General features: G+C 38.7%; 1 pseudogene; it reads right to left on the reverse strand.

Annotated features, from left to right (window-relative positions):
• Positions 1–488: 488 nt before the first annotated feature.
• On the reverse strand, positions 489–9365 carry LOC115781954 (thromboxane-A synthase-like; annotated as a pseudogene).
• Between the last annotated feature and the right edge of the window lie 1421 nt (positions 9366–10786).

Raw genomic sequence — 10786 nt, forward strand, 5'->3', positions numbered from 1 at the left:
ATTCAAAAACAGCTCCATCTTCTCGGGACCAAAGCTCATTAAAAATGGATCTAGGCCAAATGGAAAAATTGTTCTGTGGTCAGAGGAATTGAAATTTGCAATTATTTTTGGAAAACTAGATGCCACGTGCTGTGGACTAAAGAGGAGAGTGATGTTAGTGCCTATAGAATTGACAATTTGAACTCCAGGAAAGGCACCATCAGTGCTGAAAGGTACAGTATGTAGAGGTTTTAGAGGTTTTTCACATGTGGCATTTCCCCCACTGTAGGTGTAAATCATTCAAACAGTTCAAACAATCAATATATTACAATTGATATGTCTCTTCGAAACATTTGAATTAATCAGTAAATCCCTTAATTATATTCAAGCCTGAAACATTTCAGTGCTGCAGTTTCTCAAGCATCTCCTAAGGACTGGCTAAAATTAAGCTAGGACAGCTGAACTTATGGACTCCAAAGATTGTTATGTTACAGTATGGTGTAAATACTCTAATCATCTGATGGAGAATTCAACAGACCACCTCCTTGGTGCCTTTTTCTGATTTTCACAAAAACACCATTTTTAGGTCCAAGAGTGCTTGTTGCTTTCAACTCAATAGGAACCTGAAGATTAAAAAAAAATAGAGTCCCCTCAGCAAAACAAACATTTCCCACATATTTATGTAACTATCATAGCCAAAAATGGAAGTAGCTGACAAATACATATCTAACCATTAGTGATATAAGCACATTTTCCTGCAATGGAATACAGTTTCTTATGTTCAATAAACTCCACTGTAGTTATTATTGGCAATGGGCAATTCTGGCACTCTAAACACTTATATTGCGTACATAGTATAATACAAGAAAATAAATTAAGGGACATGCAGGAGCAGATTTTAGTCACGCCAGCACTAACCCTTAAAATTTAAGCATATAATATTTATTTACACCATTTACAGTACCCGTGAAAATGGGTGTGTATGTCGAAACTTTTGACTGGTACTGTATACAAAAACAACATAGGTTTTCCTACAGGTGGTTACTTTATGGTATATTATATAAATATGTTGATGTTTTAATTCTTTAATATACTGTAATGCACAGTAAACAGTGTTTGTAGGAGTCCATGTTTATACATATAAATGCAGACTGACTGTGTTTCTTCAACTGATGTATTCATTGTAGGACCAGCTCTTAATGAATATTTATCAGCCTTCTTCAACTCCAACCTACCTTCGTCTCAGGACAGGCCAGAATGCTGAAACCGTGGAACAGCTGCACTAAAGCCATTTTGATTTCGAGCAGGGCGAGCTTCATTCCCACACAGTTACGGGGGCCAGCCCCAAATGGTAGGTATACAAATGGATGTCGACTGGCTTTAGCCTCTGGTGTAAACCTGGGGACCAACAGCAAGTTTTATTTTTTTTTGAGGAGAATGAAAGAGAGTGGGGAAAAAAGATCACACTGTTAGTGGGAAAACACTAAATACAACATTGAAAAAACAAATTACCCTTGTATGTTATACAGTGGCATGCAACGATTGTTAGCTCGAGTAGAACTTATAAATTCATGTAAAACTGTTACAGTATGACAGATGTGCTTTGGTCTGAAAGACTGTTAAACAATGTTTCACTACAATGGAGGTAAAGGAATAAGTAACCCAGACTGGTTATGAATGGTTAAATAACAAGACCAAAAACTGACTTAAGTACAAATTTCATAAGGTTTAAAAATGAAGTGTTATAGGAAAGGCACTTTTCTCAACAGTCCGTCGACTGTTCCCAGTTAAGAAGAGGGATGCTACAAGGTGGCAATATGGCCCTGTCCCAACTTTGCTGCTGCTATCAAATTCAATATGAGCTACTATTTTTCATGAAATAATAAAATGTTTACATTTAAACGTGTGATATATTTTTATGTTCTATTGCGAATAAAATATGACTTTATGAAATTCCTTTATGAGCAAATCATTCTTTTTATTTCAATTTTTCACAGGAACTTTTTTGGAATTGGGGTCGTATTTGTGGGCTGAACGTAGTATAACTTCAATAGACAGAAGGGGCTACCACACCGTAAAAACCTGTATTTTTACCATGGTAATTTACTGCCATAATATAATGCCAATTCACAAATATTTGATGTTCGCGTGGTTAATACATAACTTATTAATGTTATAAGTCAGCATTTGATTGGTTGTCGCTCACTTCAAAGTTAACTGCAAGTGGTGATATTTGTAAATGTGAATTTGTCACGTCAAGTCATTTTTCATTAAATACAAGTCAGTCTTTTTACTAGATTCAGACAGAACTGAAGCACCTCTCAGGAATGAATTTCTCAGGCTCTGGCCAATGTTCTGGGTCACGATGGAGGAAGTCTGCAGGAATCTCCAGTATTGCTCCTTTAGGAAGCTGCTGACCATTCACCACACAGTCATGTTCTATTTCTCGTGCAAACTTTAGTGGGACAAAATATCATGAACAAGATTGTTTGATTTTTAAAACTCAAATATTTTTGTTTATTCCAGACAATTACAGAATCAAACTCTTGGTCAGTCTAATCACAAGAGTTACAACAGCTATAACCTTTTGTGAACATGAAGTGTTTCCCCTACCATTGCTATCAACCAGAGAAGATAAAGAGAACAAAATAATGAAAAATAAATTTAATTATTTCCTAATTTATTTGCAGCTTTTTGCTCCTTCTGCTGTCCTCTTAGCTGCAGTAGTTTCCCTTTCCTCTTCTGCTTTCTGTTGCACGTTACATGCGTCCATTCAGAGCGGAGAAGTCCGACTGTGATGAAAGTCACTGAAAAAGTGCATTCTTAAAATGCATCCACCTTGGATTTTGCAACATTATCAACAATGCTCCAGGTAGGTTTTTCTGATTATAACATTACAGCTATACCCCATTATAAGCTCATGAATGTTAACAAAAGACAAATATGGAAGTTCTTTCAGCAGGTGTGGGTAGGTCACATCATATCACTCCCTACTGCAGCCAGCCTTTTTCCCAATTATCATCCTTCTTTACCTGAATCCAGGAGGGTAGAGGCGTAAAGCTTCACATATAACCATGTCCAAATACTTCAACCCCTGGACATTTGTGTAATCAGCTGACTCCTACAAAAACAAGCAGCATGAAAAAATTCAGTAATGGCCCACAACTACTTGCAGCTAAAAAACTCAAAACACACTACAATGCAAAAGACTCACATATCTAGTGTAGAAATCATCCACCTCTGCCTGTACTTTGATTTGACATTCAGGGTGGAGGGCCAACACGTAACAGGTGAAGGCTAATGTGCTGCTACTGGTTTTATAGCCTGCCAGGAAGAAGACGAAAGCCTGACCCACAATCTCATCGTCACTCAAAATCTTTTTCTGTGGACGGCGGACAGAGGACTCCTGTAGATGAGGATAGTGATTTCCCTGAATCAAACCCAAAGGCTGGGTCTGCTGGTTCCTGTGATCAATCTCATTATCATCATTGTTTGATGTGTCAAAATGCTCCAAAGACACACTCTCCTTGGTAGCTCGAGCATCTAACATCAGCTGAAGGAAGTCTCTACGCCTCTACATGTAAAAAATAATAAATGAATAAATAAAAATGAAGGGGAAAGGCTCTTTCAAAGCTGTTATACATGGAGATTGATTGATTAGAACAGTTAAAGACTCACTTGCTCAGGAGGCTGCTCCTCTCTCTGTTTGATGATCTTCTGAATGCTGTTAATAAAGAAATTGTTCATCTTGTCTTGTGTTTTGTCGTATATGAATCTTGACAGAGGAGCCATGAGGAAGGGAAAAGCTACTGAAGACAGAAACACAAATCTTTAGAGAAATCCCAACAATATACACAGGCATATGCACAATATCCTAACAAAAATGTTTAAATACTTAATACACAAAATGCTTTTTATGCTTAATTTCTGTAAGAGTTGTAAAAATATTAAAAATGTTTTAAATAATTCCGGATTTTTCTGTGTCATAGTATAAATCAATTAAACATTCCTGATATGCATAAATATATATACTTTCTTTGCCATCATCTTCCTGTTTTAATGTCCAATATAATTCTCCAAAATTCAATGAAGGTAAAACAATTACTGACAAAAAAGTAACAGAATGGGCTTGAAGAAAGAAGGTGGAGCGGCCATCTGAGCATGTTGGACAAATGGGTCGTCTGGGTTGTTCTGTGAGTCCACCTGAGTTCCAAATGCCACACTGGCAACAACATCCATGGTAAAGCCCCCAAAGCATCTGCAAGAAAACATATACAAAGGAGAATATGAGTGACAACAAAAACATACTAAATTAATTCTTTCAGCTTTTGCTTCTTGTTGTTGTAGTTACCTGTGGATGTCAAAAGCCTCTCCTGACTCAGCAGGGGCATTTAAATTCTTCATCAGGGCATCAGTGGCTGTGTTGATGAGCGGAATCATCTACACTCAAGCAGAGACATGATGACAAATGCAAACTTTAAGGGCACTCAGTAGCGTGCATAAATCCCCAACCCCAAATTTTCTGTGTGCCATTACTACACTGCAATTGATACCACCTGATGCTGTCATACTGCATCACAAAGACAAGAAATGTATCTTATTGGTTTTTAAAGACTGTAAAATATGATTTTATTTAAAAAATGAGAGCCTTATGAACAGATAATGGCATACATATAGACAGCACGAGTCAAAATTTTGGACACACTCACTATTCATATGAATGGGTGAGTGTGTCCAAACTTTTGACTGGTACTGTAGTCAGTTTATGTAACCTAACAGCATCCTGTAAAAAAAATCTAAATGAAAAAAAGAACAAGAAATATGAATTGTATATGTGTATGTGATTTTTGTGTGGGGTTTGCAGTTCACTTTGCGTCATTCTGAGTGTTTTAATTTAAGATAGAAAACGACAATAATTTATCAACAGCAACTGTTTATACCTCAGTACCAAATGTCATTGCAATAGATTAAATATGAATTTTATGAGATAACGAGTTTTAAAATGTAAAAATTTCTTCATGTTCTTGACCTTGAAAATGAAATCATATGTCCTAAGGATTATGTCCATAAAGTTCAAATTTTTGAGTTACGTGGCTAACAGACAAACAAACAAACAGTAGTGAAAACATAACCTCTCTTCACCCTGCCCAGAGCACTAAGGAAAAGCATGGCTTTTCGGATAGTAAGCTAGCTGTGACAATCCTACATAGTGCCAGAGAGCCAGCAAATACTGTCTCCTCACCACACAAGGAGACTTCAGCCAAGAAGACAGCCAAGAGACAAAGTGAACCGGTTGCTTTCTTGACTCATCAAGCAGCTCAGTGCACCTTATAGAAACAATGCCACCTCTCTCATGGGAAACATCTCCTAGCTAGATATAAATACCAGATCAGAGCAGGGCAACAAGGAGGTAGAAGTAGAGAAGAGAGTTGCCTAACTGGTTCAGCCTCCGAGGCCATCTACCTCATCCGCCTTCGGTTAGAGAATGGGGTCATGTTGAAAGTTGTCCCAGTAACTGTGAAGTATGAGGGTAGAACCATAGGCACCTTTGCCATTTTGGATGACTGGTCTGAGAGAACCATGCTTCTGCTGAATGCAGCTGAGTCCCTTGGCCTGAAGGGTGTTCCTGAAGACCTCCCCCTGAGCACCATCAAGATATCCAGGTCCTTCATGGACACACCCTGTCATTCTGGGTTTCCCCTGCCATCAATCTGCAAACCAGCTATAGAATCAAAAGTGCCTTCACCACTAGTTGCCGCAACCTAGCTCAACATTCCTTTCACTGTTGACCACCTACAGAAGAAGTTCCAACATCTGCATGGCATTCCCCTACCTACTCTAGAAGCCAAGCCTTTGCTTCTCACAGGATCTAATCAGCCTCATGTCATTACCCCTATTGTGTCATTCATTTATCAGTATTCAATTGTACATAAAATTGTTTAAATTTCCACATACATTGTACATACACTATATACATTGTACATACACTTATACATTGTACAAAAAGGACTGTGCATATATATATATAATGACACCTATTTAAAAATTTTTTTTTTTTTGCACTCACAAGTTTCATATGTGTATAGATTTAGATGTGTTTATAGTCAAATTATCTCTTTAGTCTTTATATTTTTATGCCTTAGTGTATGTTATTGTGTTTTTGGTTTACTCGTTTAAATGAAACGGTTGCAGCTGTAACAACAGAAATTTCCCTCTGGGATCAATAAAGTATTCTGATTCTGATTCTGATTCTGATTGAGCCAGTCAGACTTGGTCTACCTGGTGGTCATGTGGCAGTTCACACCAGGCTTAGATGGACCCTCCAATCTCCAACCCAGCTGATGCTGCAGCCAACCCACTCTACCCAGTGCCTGTTCACTTCATCACCACCATAAGTGGACAAGCTACTCCGAAATGTTGAAAGACTCTGGCAGGTAGACGTCATCTCTCATTGGTCAGAGAAGTTACTCGCTCAAAGGAGGTTGTAGCTCTGCTTGAAGCCAAGATAGTCTGACCAGAAGTCGATGGAATCCTCAGGTTTTGCACTCCATTGCTACAGCACTCAAATATACCTCCACTACACACAACCAAAGAGTCAGTAATGCCTCTCCTGCGTAGCACAGAAATATGACTTGTGAAGATCCTCAGCGAGCCAACTCCTACAAAGCAGCGGTGCAGAAGCTTATTGACTTGTGTGCTGTGAAGGAAGTCCAGGATAAGACCCCACCTCAAGAAGTTTGGTATATGCCTCATCACCTTGTCACACACAATGGTAAGGATCACATTATTTTTAACTGCTCTCACCAGTACCTCTGTCAGACTCTGAATCAGCATCTTCTGCTGGGGCCCACCCTAGGTGCCCCCTTGCTGGAAGTCATGGTGAGGTTCCACAAACATCCCATCGCAATTAATGGTGACATCAAGGGGATGTTACATCAAGTGCACCTACTTCCTGATGACCATTCTCTGCTGAAGTCCCAATATTCAAGAACCTCCAAGAATCTATTAGTGGCAGGTCTTGCTCTTTGGCACTATTTGTTGCCCCTGCTGCACAACATATGCCGTGCAGCGCCATGTTGCTGACCACAGCCCACCTGGAAATGACCTGAGGTTCTCAGTCAAGAACTGCCTCTACGTTGACAACTGACTGTGTGTGCACAGCCAGTTGTCAACTGGTGGATCATCTTAGGAACCTTCTAGACTCAGGAAGCTTTGACCTGTGCCAGTGGACTTGCAACAATTCAGAAGTACTGAGTCATCTAACTCAAGATCCCAGATCTGCAAGCCTGGAGCTGTGACAAGAAAACATGATGTCTTCCCCCCAACTTTAAAATTTGACATTGTTAAAAAACAGTGATCAACTATAATTGTCAATATTTTACAAAATGGTTGTTGATTGAATTCAGCTTGAATGAATACACTGTTTGAATTCCTCAACTTCAGATGTGTTGAATGGCTATGTATATAATTGGATATCCTGGACATCTTATCGTGTCCGTCTTGTACCAGATAATGAAAACTTTTTTTCTCACTTTTTTCATCTTGGCAGCACTGAGAGATGGGGTCAGGATACTCCGCACTCGCTTCTACCGTTCGTCCCTCAACTGAAGCAAACAATCAGTCACAGGCTTTTTGGCAGACACAAACAGCTGGATAGAGAAACATAAGAGCACATGTGCAAAAATCTATAATAGCCCATCATTAACACTTGTGTAAAAATCAGGAACGTACACATATTATGCACGTACATCTATGGTTTGCATAATGTCCTCACCTTTCTGTTAGGGAAGCTACTGAAGTCCTTGACCATCACTTGTCTGAGCATATCAGGGTCTGCTACCACCACGACTGGTGTGCGGCCCAAATAATACCTGAAATATGCCATATATTGTCATGTAGTGCTGTGTGGCAGACAGGACAGGACCCCAAAATGCAGACTCTGGACATGGAATGTAAACTCAAAAGTAGCTACAGCCTTTTTGCTGGAAAATAAATTATAGACAAGGAACAGACCAGGAGCTAAATACACTGGGAGCACCAACTGGGAAGAGGAACATCGGAGACAAACACACAGTGAGTAAGGCTAACGACAACAAACAACATGACAAGGAGTGGGGGAAACTCACGGCTTAAATACACCACAGGAGTATTTAAGCCGAGGAACAGGAACAGGTGGAGACACAGCTGGGAATAATTAATCAAGAGAAGCCAAAGCAAAACACAAGGACATAGGAACAGGAAGAGGGTAAAAGGTAAACAAATGCAGATGTAACACAACATCGGGAGCAAAACTAAATGCAAAACACACAAAACAAGGGACCAGGACACAGAGGGATAAAATAGGCATTGGAAAACAGGGAAACAGGAGCTCCATACAATAATTATAACTAAGAACAGGACTCAAAACAGATAGTGAACTGAGAATCAAAACCAAAGGGAAACTCAGAAACACAGAAGAATATCAGTGTTAACAGAACTTAAGAACAAAACACAAAACACTGGGCAAAAGGCTCAGGACCCTGACATATATAACATATGAGTGCATTTCCAGCCAAAACAAGGTTTCATCTCACTTTACATTTTAACTCTGTAAAATATTCAGAATATAGTATATTCAGTAGGTGCTGCTGTAGGACATCTTTATACTTACCCACATACTTTACCATGTGTTTTTATGGGGTCATTAAGAGGTTTCAAAAAACCCTGAAAAAATATTTAAAAAACATGACACCAGTCTGAAAATATCCACATTGCAGACAAATTATTATTTTAACTGAAACTGTAGAAAACCTAACAGCATGGTGCCTTATTACACACACACAACTTTATAAGAACTGGATATATGTCAAATGACAGTCTTTTAATGATGACAAAAAGTCAGAACAAGGATTTGATGCAAAATGAAGCAGATGTTGGAGAAAATTCCAGTCGTCCTTTATTACATTGCATCTTACCTGCTGAAACATGAAAGGTACTGGCTTTGGATGGTTGATGCCACATCGTGAGAGGATTGAGAAGGGGTAGACTGAATACCTACAAGTGTTGAAATGTGCTTTGTTGGTTGCGTTTTGAATGAAAAGAATTAGAATCAAATGCAATCAAGATCACAGACCTTAACCTTTACCCAGATTCTGCCTACAGATTTATTATTGCATTCTTTTGCACTATCTCTTCTATAAAATGTCAGTGTATGTGCTCTGTGGCACTAGCAGATTATGTAAGTGGACTCATTTCCACTGCAAAAAGTATATCACCTATAAGCCTACTGATATTTTTTTTACTCACCAGTAGAGGAGACCAAGAAAAATGAGGAAGAGGCTGAGTGTCACAGATGTTCTGCTGGCCTCAGTGTTGAATACATGTAGAAAGTCAACTACAGCCTGCATGTTGGATGAACTCCTTTCAGTTTTCTGCCATCAATAAGAGATAAAGGCTCCTGGACAGAAAACTGACACAGAAGAATTAGTTTTACTAAGATTATTGCTGAATACATGTTTATGATGACTTTGCTATCACTAAATGTATGTTAAACACCAAAATATTTAAAGGTGATGATGAATAATAAATGATGCCAGGCTGCTGGTTGGTTTCTTTTGAGACTTGTCAGTTGTTGATGCTTTGTTTGAAGTCTTGACCACTCACCTTTTGGTTTACGTCCTTAACAGCAGAGATATATCTGTTTCTCTGCTGTGTCCACCTCTGTATAGTGTGTGCAAATGTTAAAGCTCAGGTAAATTAGTAACTATAGATAAATATTACCTTGCCACCTGCACAATTTGACATAAACCACTCCTACTTGTGTAGAAATGTGACAGAGAGCTACTTTTGCTCGGATTTGTAGGGAAGGTACTGGTAGGAGTCCAGGGTTCAGCTTTTGTTTTCCTTTGTCAGCTGGCTGAACCTGTAATACCTTAGTACCTGTGATGCATTCTGGAGTGTCAAAGCATCTTTACAAATTTCTTTCATCTTAAGTTGGATAGAAATAACAGTAATGTTGCAGTTATATATTACATTTAAATATGTTCAAGGCAATGAAGCCTCAAGTTTAGATGGTATTAGGTAGATATTTTTAAACTTATTTTTAGTGACAAACATAACTTAAAAAAAATAAATGTGGAACAGTATACATGCATGTAAAACTGCACAGGGACAGCGTTTCAGACACAGAGCATGTAGTCTGCACAGTCTTTTATTTTGAAAATTGACCGGCTTCTCTTTGCCTGATATCCTGGCCTGCCATGTGACACTTGCTGTTCTATGAAACAACTTTAAATACAGTAATCCAGATCTGCGACAAAACTTAGCGGGTCCTTCCTTTACCCATGCTCCACCTCTTTGTCAAGTTTCATGAAATGCATCCATTTGGTAATTTGCACAATTTTGCAAACAATCAGCACTGAAAAACTCAGCATCTGGAATAATTTTTAAAAAAGGCTCCCTGTTGCAATTCCTTACATTGTCTGTAGAGAGCACTCCCACACAATGTTATCCACAGTATCTGTCTACCAGCCAGCTGACAATAAAAATACAGTTCCAGTGTCTTCTTCTTGTCAGAGCTTAACAGGGTAAAAAACAGCCCTGTGATAAACACTTCAATCAAAATTACAGTTTTCCCAAAAAATAAAGCTTAATGGCTTAAAACTGTGATTGAAACCTTTTCAATCTGTTCAATCTTTTCAACAAAGTTTCTTTCAGATTTCAAATAGGAGGCTGTTTTTGGGAGACACATAACACCCCCCCCCCCCCCTATTTACTAAATGCAAAGTGCAAAACTCTTCTTCTCCACAGCATGTCTTTTGTCCTGTCT

The sequence above is a fragment of the Archocentrus centrarchus genome, chromosome 6, assembly GCF_007364275.1.
Source record: "Archocentrus centrarchus isolate MPI-CPG fArcCen1 chromosome 6, fArcCen1, whole genome shotgun sequence".
In the NCBI taxonomy this organism is placed as follows: Eukaryota; Metazoa; Chordata; class Actinopteri; order Cichliformes; family Cichlidae; genus Archocentrus; species Archocentrus centrarchus.